Below are 15,305 nucleotides of genomic sequence, written 5' to 3'. Positions count from 1 at the left end.
GCCCTCACTGAGACACAACGACCCTCTTTGATGGTTATCACTGAAGCTTTCTGTTCTCTGAGGTCTGCACATGGGATGCGCAATTGAGTTTGCATTTGGCTGAGATTAGAGAATTAAAACTAAGGAGCGTGTTCAAAGTTTCTAGCATCTCAAGGGTTTAATTCTCAGAACTTCTCATTAAATAAATTGTTCTTTTGACTCTCTTCTCTCCAAACAATTCAGCTCCCTTGGGTTACAAAGATAAGAACATGGGTAATTTTCAGGCAATGTTATTTCTGTACAAGCAGCAAAGCAAAAGGAGAAACTCTTCGTTCTTTGATTTGACTTGAAAATTACAGAGCGTCCCATGGGGAAAGTTTAATTTCTGTAAGAACCAAAACCCAGGAACCAACTTTCTGTGATGTTCTACTCTTGAAGAGTCTTGGAGATTTTATGGATCACTTGGTGTCCACAATGTCTTGAAGACAAAGAGATCCTTTCTGAAGAAAAGCAGAGTGCTTAACAGTTTTGGTTTTGTTGAAAAGACTAACCAAATGAGAACTTAAAAATATCGCTTGACATTTTCTGGTGACATGGAGGCCTTTGTTGATATTAGGGAGGGCTACATTTATTACCTCTAACAGAAGGGCGGGGCAGAAATGATCCAAGTAGAGTGTGTTGAAGGATGAGTATTGAAGAAATATAGGTGGCAAATATAAATCATATATAAAGTTTGTCAGAGAAGGGGAGGACAGAGGTAAAATACAGCCTAAAGTGAGTATCGAATATGTAAGAATTAAAAAAAAAATAATGGAAGATATAGGAAGACATTTAATTTCAAAGAGAAGGATTATATTTAGTGCAGGCATTTGAATACACAGAAAGTGCTGACTACAAAATTCACAAAATGCAGTATACACTCTAAATCAATGACAATCATCATGTGCTGTATCTCCAGCTTAGAGAATAAATGGGTCCATAAGTCAAGGGTTGGAAGTGGAAGCAACCTCATCTAATCTCTCTTCCAGTGAGTCACTTGGATATTTATGCTTCAGTTCTTCACAGCTCTGGCCTCTGCATATTTAGAGATCTTGAATCCTAAAGGGATAATACTTCCATAGATATGGCAAAAGTCCTGTGAAACTTCAAGCAATGCTGCTGCTTGGAATTTTAGGTCTCTTATGCCAAGAAGAAGATTCACTGTCCTAGTAGGTGTAGTTGACCCTGGTCATCAATGTCATTGTGTGACCATGACAATGGGCATGCACTGTTACCCTGCTGTGTTCAATCCAGTGGGTGGGAGGAACCTCAGTGCAAACACAGTGATGGATGCAAATGGCTTTCAGTCAGTTATGCTCCCACAGCAAGTGATCTGAGTTGTGTGACTTTGGGTGAGGCAGCTTCTTTTACCTGAGAATAATTCTCAAGGAGGGCAGAAGGGTGAGGGCTGTCAGATGGCTGCATTCCCCTGAACCTGAAGAATAAGCCCTTAAGTCCAAAGGAGGAGCTGGGTAATGCAGCAAAGCATTTACTAGAGTCCATACTTTGTGACATATGGATCACTTTCTTTTTTTTAAATTTTTTTAAATTGTTTTTTACTTTTTTTTTGAGGAAGATTAGCCCTGAGCTAACTGCTGCCAATCCTCCTCTTTTTGCTGAGGAAGACTGGCCCTGAGCTAACATCCGTGCCCATGTTCCTCTACTTTATATGTGGGATACCTGCCACAGTGTGGCTTACCAAGTGGTGCCATGTCCACACCTGGGATCTGAACCAGCAAACCCCGGGCCACTGAAGCAGAACATGTGCACTTAACCACTGCATCACTGGGCTGGCCCCTGGATCACTTTCTTTTTAATTGAGATACAATTAACATATAACACTATATTAGTTTTAGGTGTACAACATGATTCAATATTTGTATATACTGGGAAATGATGACCACAATAAATCTAGTTAACATCCATTGCCAAACAGAGTTACAAATTATTTTTCTTGTGATGAGAACTTTTAAGATCTACTCTCTTAGCAACTTTCAAACATACAATACAGTATTATTAACTATAGTCATATGCTGTACATTACATCCCCAGGACTTATTTATTTCATAACTGGAAGTCTTTATCTTTTTATCGCCTTCACCCATTCCTCCTCCACTCAAGCAAACACCAGACTATTCTCTGAGTCTATAATTTTGTTTTCTGTTTGTTTATTTTTAAGACTGTCTTTACTAGAATGTTAAAGAAAAATACACCATGGGTCAATAATGCTTATCATAGGAATTTAAATATGCTTCAACTTTAGGCACTCTATTCATGTTCATTTATTTCATAAATATACCAATACAAAAGCTGGCAAGGACAATAGGAATCAAAATGTAGCTGATAATCTTTAACAGCCATTTCTCAAATGGCAGTGTTTACTTGTGTGAGGGGAGGATGCAGTCTCTCAAAGCAGGAAAATAAGGATATATCTTTCAAATGATAAATAACGTGGATTTTTCAATGAGAGATAACACTCAATTGAACATAGAAGTATTTAGAAATGACAATTAATAAACATGAAGAATTGCTGCTATTAACCATAAATATTTAAAATTATTCTAATTCAAATAAATGTACAAGATGGAAAAAGGAAACACAAGCATTGACAAATGTTTCATTTGTCACAAGAGACAATGCAAGAGACAAATGTATCGTTATTAGTAGATAAGATTTTGGGTGTGGTGTTACCACACAAAAATAGGGTTCTTCTATCCATGTGCATAAATAAGTCAATTAATTATGGCATCAGCTTTTGGGAAGAGAAGTCAACTCTATTCTGCAAGATTGATATGCAGGGAGACAGGGAGCCTGTACCCTCAGATCTCTTTCCCAAATTAAGGATTTGAAGCAATCTTTAAGAGTTTAGGGACAGCAGACTGGCATGTGGAAATGCTGGTGGGACAGGTTTTCATTGGTGGGCTTCAATCATTGATGGTAAGATTCTAAACATTCATGATTAGGTTCTAAGATTTTATGGTAAGGTTTTAAACATTTATGGTAAGGTGGGGAAGGAATTTTAACACCAGATCTTTCTGAATCATGGACCCTGACTTCTGATAAGAGTTCTGACTTTTAAATTCCCCACTGTCCTTTGGTTCTGTGGGGAGGAGAATCTTTGGTTCTGTGGCTATTTCAAGTCAATATTTCTTCTTCTGTGCATACTCTGGCTATGTGATTTCTCAAATTTTCTGAAAGACAATTTCTTATTCACTGTGGGTAAAAGATGAAGTCTATTGAACAGGTCCTGGAGGGCCCATGGTTACAAATACCTCCCCCCTTTTTGTTGTTCATTCCTCAATTCTGAGGGATATAAGGTAATGGCTGCTCTATCTTCTTCCTGCTGATAAGAGATGTAGGCTGTTCCATCTCATTGAATCAGTCTCTTAGCAAGTCAGTGATACAGCTGTTCTCTCAAAGTTAGGCTTATATTGTATAAATAAGTAACTAGGTATTTATTAGGAAGAATTTCTACAGAAACAACAATAACAACAACAACAAACAAAGATAATAGGTTGAGAAAATTATAAGCCAGTCTCTGAGCCAAAGGGTCAGTCCGTCAAGAAGATTTCTATAAGTCAGGGTCAAAGCATCTTTGGAAGTTTTAAATGTCTCTGATGATGTCGTTAGGTGTTCAGGTATATTTCTGAGTGTCTGACAAGCAACAGGCATGAATCTTTCTTGTTTATATTGAGTTGTCCAGAATCAGTTTGCAGGGCTTCAGGAAAAAGTGGTTTCAGTTCTCAATGATTCCAAAAGAAAAAGATGGAAAAAATTTAAAGCATGGATATTTCAGGAGACTAGAAGAATTCAGGACCCAGTCCAGTTTACAGATAGAAAACAAAAACCTCAAATACAATTGACAGAACGGCAATCCATGAATGTGTATTATAGTTTTTATTGAAATATATTTTTTCTCTAAAGTCACCCTCATTTTTACCAAACAGAACAAAATTAAGACTCATTAGTTTGAAAAATGTCTAGTTTCAATAAACTTGGCCTAATTATTTACATAAGTACAAGAATAGCAATTGACAATATAGGCTGTTTTAAATCTGCTTTGCTGGAACTCTTCATAAGGAAACAGATGGAACTTTAAAGGCCACTGGAGCCAGGAAAACCAAGCCAAGGACTTGTCATCAGACTCAATCTGCAATACCTAGAGATTTGGGTGAATTCTTCTCTTCTCTTGAGGTTCCCCAAAATATCCTGAGGTTCTTTACAGCTTCCAGGGAATGCAGCTTCTTTACTCATCTAGTAAAATTTCTGGGAACCATCTAAGCAAGGTACGAGGCCAATATTTCCAAATGGTTTTATTTCATAAAGTCAGTCCTTGTCCCTTAAATCTGTTTTGGTCATATCATATCTGAGTCTATGCATATTTTTCTCAAGTATGACATTCTAGTCAAAGCTTTGGTAATCTAATCAATTGTGTCCCATCATAAGGAGAACAGATTTTTATTGAACTTATGCAAATAAAGATATAGCCTGAAAATAGCAATAATTGCTCACTAAGAGTTTCCAAATTCTGGAGGGATCAGGTAGGCATAAAAAGATAAATGTTTCAATTCTGATACAATCACCTAAAATAATTCTTACAAAGGTATAATTTGCCAAATGCTATAAGTCATAATTAGCTTAAGAGAAAAAGATTTCCTTAAGTCTGGAAAAAGAAAACATTAAAAAATCAGCAGTACTTCAAATGAAAATCATCCCCCCCAGTTCATTCAGTTTCATGTAAACAACACTTGATCTTGATCTTTTGTTGGAAGTATCATGAAGTTGTAATTTTCTGTTAGAGTTCTGTAATTCCTCATCTACTTCATAAGAAAGTTTATCAGAAAGCTGTATTCTAGAGTAAGTGTCAAAGTCCTTTCCATGAGTCTCTCTTAAGATGAAAGACACCTGAAAGTAAAACAACTATCTGCAAATGACAAAAGACTCAAAAAGAGCAATTGACAGAGAAACTTAGCTATTTCTGACATACAACACTTCAAGATAATAACTACAATTAGGATTGATTGCTGGGACAGATAAGAATTTTAGGAATGTTATATAATTTTTTAAAACACTTACATTAGTAACATTCACCCACACAATATAACCTAAGATGGTTTATCATCACTTATTTGACAATGCTTCCCATGTAATTTAAGATACCAAACAAGCCTAATTCATTTAATATCACCGTCTTTATAGAAAGAGAGAACAGATTTCTTTGAGAACTCCTCTGAAAATTCTCAAAGTAAAAAAAATTCAGGGCAAAAGAAAGACTTCATTTGGGATTTGAATTTTGGGGGAAGCTTGTGAAAAATATCAAAAAGTTTTAAAACACTTGGTCAAATAGGAAGCAATGCTCACTGTGGAAGAATGCTTAATTATCCATTTAACCAAAGTGAGACTCACTCAAAAGTAAAGAAAACCTTTTATAACATCTTTATCAAGAGCAGATTGAAAGTTCCAGAAAATTATCCTTTTAAGAGAGAGAAAACCGGTCTTTTTTCCAAGATGGCGGCATAAGTAGACTCTGAACTCATCTCCTCCCACGAACACAGCCAGGTTACAACTATTTTGGGGAAAATTACCCTGGAGAGAAAACTGAAAACTGGATAAAGAACCTCCACAACAAGGGACAGTCCTGACTAAGGCGGAAGAGGCAGAAATTCCTGCTGGAGAGGAAAAAAGCCACCTTTGGGAGCAGCAGAGCTTCTCAGCTGGCCAGGCAGGAGCCACCCTAAGGTATGCAGCCCTCTCTGGAGGAGTGAGGTCTGGAGCAGGGGCTGATACTGCTATAAGCATCCTTCAGACTCAGCCCAACTGAGACGGGGGTCTTACTGTCTAGCTTTGCTGGCTATTAGCTGAGGAAGACTGGCCCTGAGCTAACATCCATGCCCGTCTTCCTCTACTTTACATGTGGGATGCGTACCACAGCATGGCTTATCAAGTGGTGCCACGTCTGCACCCAAGATCCAAACTGGCAAACCCTGGGCCACCTAAGCAAAACCTGCACGCTTAACTGCTGAACCACTGGGCTGACCCCTCAATTGTTTTCTATACACTAACAAGGAAGTAGCAGAAAGAGAAATTAAGAATACAGTCCCATTCACAATTGCAACAAAACAGAATAAAATACCTAGAAATAAACTTAATCAAAGAAAGGAAAGATCTGTACATTGAAAACTACAAAACATTGTTGAAAGAAATCTGAGAAGATGCAAAGAAATGGAAAGATATTCTGTGCACTTGGACTCGAAGAATTAACATAGGTAAAATTTCTGTACTTCCTAAAGCAATCTACAGATTCAGTACAATCCTTAACAAAGTTCTAATAATATCTTTCAAAGAAATAGAACAAAGAATGCACAAATTTATATGGAAGAACAAAAGACACCAAATAGCCAAAGGAATCCTAAGAAAAAAGAACAAAGCTGGAGATATCACACTCCTTGATTTTAATATATACTACAAAGCTATAGTAAGCAAAATAGCATGGTACTGGCACAAAAACAGATACACAGATCAATGGAACAGAATTGAGAGCCCACAAATAAACCCACACATCTATGGGCAGCTAATTTTCAACAAGGGAGCCAAGAACATACAATGGAGAAAGGAAAGTCTCTTCAATAAATGTTGTTGGGAAAACTGGACAGCCACATAAAAAAGAATGATATTAGACCATTATATTACACCGTACACAAAAGTTAACTCAAAATTGTTAAAGACTTGAATGTAAGAACTGAAACCATTAAACTTCTAGAAGAAAATATGGGCAGTACACTCTTCAACATCTGTCTTAGCAGCATATTTTCAAGTACCATGCCTGACCGGGCAAGTGAAACAATAGAAAAAATAAACAAATGGGACTACATCAAATTAAAAAGCTTCCACACAGCAAAGGAAACCATCAACAAAATGAAAAGAAAACCTAAGAATTGGGAGAAGATATTTGCAAACCATATATCAGATTAGGGGTTAATGTCCAAAATATACAAAGGACTCATATGTCTCAACAATAAAAAAACCCAACAGCCCAATTAAAACATGGGCAAAAGATCTGAACAGAGATTTCTCCAAAGAAGATATATGGATGGCCAATAGACACATGAAAAAATGTTCAACATCATTAGCTGTCAGGGAAATGCAAATCAAAACTACAATGAGATATCACTTCACTCTGATCAGAATGGCTATAATTAACAAGACTGGGAACAACAAGTATTGGAGAGGATGTGGAGAGAAGGGAACTCTCATACACTGCTGGTGGGAGTGCACACTGGCACAGCCACTAGGGAAAACCATCTGGAGATTCCTCAAAAAATTGACAATAGACCTACCATATGATCCAGCTTTTCCAGTGCTGTGTATTTATCCAAAAAACGTGAAAACACGGATCTATAGAGATACACACACCCCTATGTTGATTGCAGCATTATTCACAATAGCTAAGACTTGGAAGCAACTTAGGTGCCCATCAAGGGACAAATGGATAAAGAAGATGTAGTATATATACACAATGGAATACTGTTCAGCCATAAGAAATTATGACATCTGGCCATTTGTGACAACATGGATGGACCTTGAGGGTATTATGCTAAGTGAAATAAGTTAGAGGAAGAAAGCCTTATGCTTTATGATCTCACTGATAAGTAGAAGATAAAACCACCACAAACAATCACATAGAGACAGAGATTGGATTGGTGGTTACCAGAGAGGAAGGGGGGAGGGAGGAGGGTGAAAGTGTTGATTTGGAACATGTGTGTGGTGATGGATTGTAATCAGTCTTTGGGTGGTGAACATTATGTAATATACACAGGAATCAAAATATAATGATGTACACCTGAAATTTATATAATGTAAACAAATGTTATTACAATAAAAAATGACATTTAAATAGATATCATTATTCCTGATATTATGTCACCATTAATGCCATTTCAGTAAATCAAAATTGTAATTGAATTTTTAACTGGAAATAATAAATGTAATCTTTACAGGCTAGAGGAGGCCAAGTGAACTTCCTCCTGGGAAGAAGTAGGGCTCAGAAGTAGTTAAGATGCATCAGGGACACTGGCTTTTCTCCTCCTGTCAATCCTCCAAGATAGTGAGTCCTTCAGGAAATGGAGTTCATGGGCCAATTTGGCTAATTATAAACTCTGTGCACTGAACTCTTAAAGCCACACAACTGTATATTATCAGGCTGCATCTCCAGCTCTTCTTGTTGCTGGCCCATGTCTAGCAGGCTTCACAACTGTGTCTCCTCCTCCTAGAGTAGTAATCTCCATCAGGAGGCCACATCCTCAGTCTGTCTTTCTGCCAGTCCTGAGGACAGAGCCTCAACTATCATTGCTCGCCAGGCAGGAGAGGGGCAGCAGATTGGTCCTCCTTGGTCATGCACCAGCAGAGTCACAACACAGCCCAGTGAGTGTTGTGGGAAATACTGGATGGAGGAGGGACTGGGAGAGCAGTGTTTCTCATTGTCAGGATAAACAGGATGGTTGGAATAGACAAATTGTAGGGCACTAATATGCAAAGTTTCATTTCCAACCACTATGAAATTTATGTTCTTGGTTCTGGTGGTGGTGGTGGGGGGGGTGGTCCAAGAACTCTCATTCGGAATACTTCTTTTCTTCCACACTGGTTCTAGCTCCAATAGGCATTACCCCCATGATAACAGACAACAGTCCCTTAAGTACTCCAAAATCATCAAGTGAGGATGAGGATGAGGATGAAGACAGTAAGCATGATATCATGAACCTTCCTCAAGGACTTCCTAAGTGCCAGGCTCTGAGCTAAGTGTTCTATGTAGCTTGTTTCTTTTTATCAGCATAATGACTCCCCAAGAAAGAGGAATGCATATAATCATCATTTTACAGTCAAATAAGTGAACATGGCATTCCATATAACTTGCATTAGATCATGGGGTAAAATAGGAGTGAATTCCAGTTTGAATCCAGGCATCCAGACTCCAGACACAGGGTACTTAACCAGTAGTTTCTCCTGCCCACCCAATCTGTCATTTCACTTGCCAGGTCACTCCAGGCAGAGACCCTATGTTCACGGTCATCTTCCTTTGGGAGTTCCCAGTAGACCTCAGCAGAGAGTAATGAGTGTCTCTTGCTGCATCAACTATAGGAAGTCACAGCTGAGATCAAGGCAAAGATCATAGAAGGATCCCCAGGTTATAATTTAAGACAGATCTCTTTCTTTCCCCTATTCACTCCCTCCATCACTCTTCAGTGCTTCTCAATCCCTAAAGGAAAAGTAAAGTCAGGGTGTTTCTTTACATTCTTACTTAGGAAGCTGAAATCACTTAAAAGATGATCTTATCTGTACTTTTGGTTAAGACCCCTGGACTTCTGTGTTAAACTTTCTGAAGTGTAGGTAAACAGAGTGAAGAAGTTTATTGTATGAGCATCAGAGACCGATAATTTAATTGTGCCTGCTCAATTTATTATCTTGTGCAAAATGGAGCAGGTTCTTAATATGTCTGAACTTCAACTCTGCCATTTGGGTTAATTTTTAGTTGATACAACTGCATTGTTGCAGGGATTAAATTGCATAGTATGCAACTACATATGTAATGAATGTGTGTAGAAAGGGCAAAATAAATTTCAGATATTATTATTATTAGTATTAACAGCCTAGATTCCTGCTGTTTGACTAAAATATTCTGTGATCTGAAGATATTGTTTCCCTGGATATCTGACAGGACGTTTTATTTTGTCCTTATACAACTGGATACTGAATGTTTGGAGGGAAACAACTGAGTCTCATTCATTTCTGATTCCTCAGAGCTTATACTGTCTTTGGCACAGAGTAGGCAACAGAAACAAAACAAAATCTCTATTAAATATTAAATGTACCCTTAGTTCACATGAACTCGGAGTAGGCAATAAGGCTTCTACCCACTGGGTGATTTCCTACCTGTTCTTTCATCCCTTCTAGCAATATCCCACAGGACTAGAGATGCATACAATAGGACTGTGTATTTCTATGGCATGTACTTCCTACAAGCATATTACTTCCCTTTGATAAGATATACATCATTTGATCACCAAGAGATTGTTGTAATCTTAAATAAAGAAAAATTTAAAGCACGAAGAAAGAGAAGGGGAGGATAAATCTTACTTCATGGACTGAAACACTTTTAGGATTTTGCATTTAGGATGTGAAGTCAGACCATGCTCAAGTTCCCTGTGACAACAAAGGCTTTGAATTCTCTGCCATAGAATTAAATAAAAGTTATTAAATATTTATTGAGATTAAATTTATCCATAACTTGCTACTGCAGTAATAATTCAAGTCTGATTAAAATGCCATAACTGAATAAGTGCCAAATTTCTGAGGATATTACTTTCCTCATTTAAAGGTAAAGAATGCCATCAGAAAGAGATTGAGATATTGATACACCCTCCAAATTTAGTGTGTGAAAGATCTAGGACTCAGACTTTCATCTCCTGACTGCTGCCCTGGGGCTCTGTCACTTCCACTGGAGCGGAAATAATTTTTTCAAGCTTGCTTTGTTGCAGATGAGCAGATGGAGACAAAACCATTAATTTCTCCTCTTGGGATTCAGTGAGGACATCTGTCAAATAGGGGGGATAGGCGAAGTGGTTCATAGGAGTCTTTCTGGAATGAAAATTGTGGTCCACTGTTTTTCTATGAATAGTAATATTTTTTCCATTTCACTTTGGAAATCTGAGACATGCAAATATCATTTCCACTACAAGTTGAGAATTTCACGTGAGCTATTATGGAATGACTATTACTAGACAGACTTGAGTGATATTCCTAATTATATATCTCACCACTAAGAGCAGATACTTCATTGTATCCTATTTTTTTTTTGAGGAAGATTAGCCCTGAGCTAACATCTGCTGCCAATCCTCCTCTTTTTGCTGAGGAAGACTGGCCTGGAGCTCACATCCATCCGCATCTTCCTCTATTTTATATGTGGGATGCCTACCACAGCATGGCTTGCCAAGCAGTGCCATGTTCGCACCTGGGATCCGAACTGGTGAACCCTGGGCCGCTGAAGTAGAACGTGCTCACTTAACTGCTGCACCACTGGGCCGGCCCATATCTGATTTTTTTTTATTGGGAAAAAATATGGATGCCTAATAGTAAAATTAAATGTGTATGGATTTTTACAATGAAAATAACTATACTTTATATATGTAAATATCTTATAGATATTCTCACTTGTGTGATACAAAGAGGTAAAATAATTCGTATAGAATTTCCATAATAACGAACGGAAGAATAAAATGAAGCGGTTCCCTCTGTCAATAATACGCATCAGCTAAAATCTTTGAACTAGATGCATATACTTCACAGAAAGACTAAAAACATAAAGTTTTTCAGGAACAATATGTATAGTATAGTACTTTTTAGCTAACTTTTCAGGAATACTGTTTATGGATACAAAACAAATGCTAACATCATGGATACATTGGCAGGAAAATATACCCACCAAATTCATGACAATGGTTGACTCTGTGGGACAGGTATGCAGGAGAACTGGATCATGAAGGGATGGCAAGAAAATTGAAATTTCATTGGTAATATTTCAAATCTCTATAAAATATAAGTTCTGAAGCAAATATTACTGCATGTTCACATTTTGAGACGATGAGTGAGTATTAATGATAATAATAACAGACAACATTAATGAAGCATTTACTGAATGTCTGGTAATATTCTAAGGCAATCGTTTTGAACCTTGGTTGTACATTAGAATCACCAACAGACTCACATGTAGAGGTTCTGATTTAACTCATTCTAGGATGGAGCCAGGCCATCAGTATGTTTTAAAAGATCCAGAGGTAATCATATGGTTAATCAGGAGTGAGAATGACTGGTCTAAGCACTTTATATTTATTATTTAACTTAATTTTTACAACAACACTATAAGGTAGGTTCTAATTTCTTCCCCATTTTATACATGAAGAAATAATCTAGGCTTTTGTTATATTAGTCTCTGCACTTTCATATTTTGCATTTTTCTCAAATTAAATCAATTACCTGACAGGAGAAATGAAATCCCAAGTTGCCTTCAGGGAGCTGATGTACGGAGTATTGGAATCCCTGTTTTCAAGAAGGATTGATGTGAAAAATTCTTAAGTAGACTTAATATGACTAGGTTTCAGGCAGATGGGGACTTCCCCTAGTTGTAAAACCTCAACTGTAAATAAGAGGGTTGATTTGATGAAGAAACAATGCTTCACACATTTTGGAGTTAGAATTATATTTAAAACACTTTTACTAAGCCACTGCATGATGGAGACAAGAAAATCAAACAGCAATCTCAGACACTAAGCTCATCCCTCAGGTTGTGTACCATTGATACAGTAACTTTGCATAAAAAGCCTACTGTTAGGATTAATATTTGAAAAGACTTTTAAAAGACAACCCAGGGGTTGCCCTGGTATCATATTGGTTAAGTCCAGCGCACTCCACTTCTGCAGTCCAGGTTCATGGGTTTGGATCCCAGGTACAGGCCTACACCGCTCATCAAGACATGCTGTGGTGGCAACCCACATACAAAATAGAGGAAAGATTGGCACAGATGTTAGCTTAGGGACAATCTTCCTCAAGCAAAAAGAGGAAGATTGGCAACAGATGTTAGCTCAGGGCAAATCTCCCTCACCAAAAAAATAAATAAATAAAAGACAACCCACATATATGAGTGAGCACTTATTTCTATTGAAGGTGGATATCAGAAACCAAATAATGATGAAAATCAATGAAGATAACTCTTACAACAAAATTATAATTAATTAAATACATTTGACTTTAATTTAAAATATAAGTGATGTTACAGAGAGTTTATACATGGTCCAAGTTAAGGAACTTTCTTACACTGCATTTGAACAAATTAAACTCTATTTGAAGCTTTCTAGCACTTTTTAATTGGGGTGACTTTTTTTTTAAAGATTTTATTTTTTTCCTTTTTCTCCCCAAAGCCCCCCGGTACATAGTTGTATATTCTTAGTTGTGGCTCCTTCTAGTTGTGGCATGTGGGACGCCGCCTCAGCGTGGTTTGATGAGCAGTGCCATGTCCACGCCCAGGAAGTGAACCAACAAAACACTGGGCCTCCTGCAGCGGAGCATGCAAACTTAACCACTTGGCGATGGGGACAGCCACTGGAGTGATTTTTTAAAGGAAGAAATATATTTCATTTTCCATATATTTTCTTCAACGGATGGGACTGATATTTTACTGGGTTCATAAGTTTAATTCTTTAGAGTTAGAGTTAGAGTTTGCTCCTCTTGCTTTGAGGAGCAAAGTGGCTTGCTCCTCGATCACACTTTGGCTCACTGTCTCTAAAGTGAGTGTATATAAAAACAGGTAAATAACCAAGAAATCAATGTGGAACGAGTTCTAAGAGGAAATGAGTGCCACCACTGAGAAATATTGCTGAAGGTACTGGAGTGTATGGTCCTCAAGTGTGAATGCCTTACTTTGCTTGGCTTGAATCCAAAATATAGACAGAATGCTGGCTGTGTATTTGCTTGTTTCATTCATTCCAAGCCACTTTTCCCTTCCAGGAGAGGTCTTAGCAACATGGGACCAAAAGAACCTAACAACTGTCTCAGAATTCTTCCTCATGGGGCTCTCAGATGACCTGGAACTTCAGCCTTTGTTCTTTGGGCTATTCCTGTCCATGTACCTGGTCACCATATTAGGGAATCTGCTCATCATCCTGGCAGTCAGCTCTGACTCCCACCTCCACACCCCCATGTACTTCTTCCTCTCCAACCTGTCCTTGGCTGACATTGGTTTCATCTCGACCACTGTCCCCAAGATGATTGTGGACATCCACACTCACAGAAGAGTCATCCCCTAGGTCAGATGCTTGACACAGATGTCTTTTTTTATCCTTTTTGCATGTATGGATGATATGCTTCTGACTGTGATGGCATATGACCGATTTGTGGCCATCTGTCACCCTCTGCACTACCCCGTCATCATGAACCCCCACCTCTGTGGCTTCTTAGTTTTGACATCTTTTTTACTTAGCCTTTTGGACTCCCAGCTGCACAATTTGATTGTGTTATAATTTACCTGCTTCAAGGATGTGGAAATTTCCAATTTCTTCTGTGACCCTTCTCAACTCCTCAACCTTGCCTGTTCTGACACTTTCACCAACAACATAGTCATGTGTTTTGTTGGCACCATCTCTGGTTTTCTTCCTATCTCAGGGATACTTTTCTCTTACTATAAAATTGTTTCACCTCATTAGGTGGGAAGTACAAAGCTTTCTCGACCTGTGGCTCTCACCTGTCAGTTCTTTGCCTATTTTATGGAATGGGCTTTGGGGTTTACCTCAGTTCTGCTGTCTCACTTTCTCCCAAGAATGATGCAGGGGCCTCAGTGGTGTACACTGTGGTCACCCCCATGCTGAACCCCTTCATCTACAGCCTGAGGAACAGAGACATCAAAAGAGCCATGCAGAGGCTTCTCAGCAAAACAATCTAATATCGGTATCTGTGCCATTCATTCAGAGTGAAAGTTGGGAAATGCAGCAAAACTGAACATCTAGATCTGAAAATCCTACCTCTCTTATCAAATTGTTTTGTAGCTTTCACAACTTTCACTTCTCTCCATTTTTAATATCTGAATATTGATTCTTTTGGTATGTCTTTAGTGACACCTGGAGTATATTCTGAGATCTTTTGTGTATCATACTCACTGCATGACTATGCAGTGTTTATATCTATGGGGTCTTCTGTAGTTTATCATTGATGATCCAGGCATCCCAGAAAGATGAAAAACTTTCCTTTTGTATGTTTAAAAATCACATCTTTCCCACAGCTCTTATATATTTTCCATATGAATTTATAATTTACAAAATATATTTATGCAGGTTATGTGTGAGTTTGCATGTCACTGGTTCTCAGCCTTGGGTTTACTGAAATCATCTGGGAAGCTTAAAAATACTGATAACTGGGTCTCACCACCAGAGATTATGATTTAATTGGACTGGAGTGTGGTCTGAGCATGAGGATTTTTAAAAGCCTCATGCTCAGGTGGTTCTAGATGCAGCCAACATTGAGAACTACTGATTTAAGTCAGATCTTTCACTCAAAGATGACCTGTATGTCTTGGATCCTAACAGCTCATGGGCAAATGCCAAAGATCCTAAAGAGATCATAGCTCCAAAAAGGAATATATGAAAAGCCTGCTGTAGCAATAGGTAATGTGTTTTCCCCATAATTCCTGATAATGTTTCTTCAAATATTTTCTCTGTGTACACTATACAGCTGGATGTATGCTAGTT

The 15,305-nt window shown here is 38.0% G+C and overlaps 1 pseudogene; it reads left to right on the top strand.

Moving 5' to 3' along the window:
- The first annotated feature begins 13,517 nt into the window (after positions 1-13,517).
- Positions 13,518-14,503, top strand: LOC106848138 (olfactory receptor 7E178-like; annotated as a pseudogene).
- Positions 14,504-15,305: the final 802 nt, after the last annotated feature.

Source organism: Equus asinus, chromosome 20 (genome assembly GCF_041296235.1).
Source record: "Equus asinus isolate D_3611 breed Donkey chromosome 20, EquAss-T2T_v2, whole genome shotgun sequence".
Classification (NCBI taxonomy): Eukaryota; Metazoa; Chordata; class Mammalia; order Perissodactyla; family Equidae; genus Equus; species Equus asinus.
This window is presented reverse-complemented; position numbering and strand designations above follow the sequence as displayed.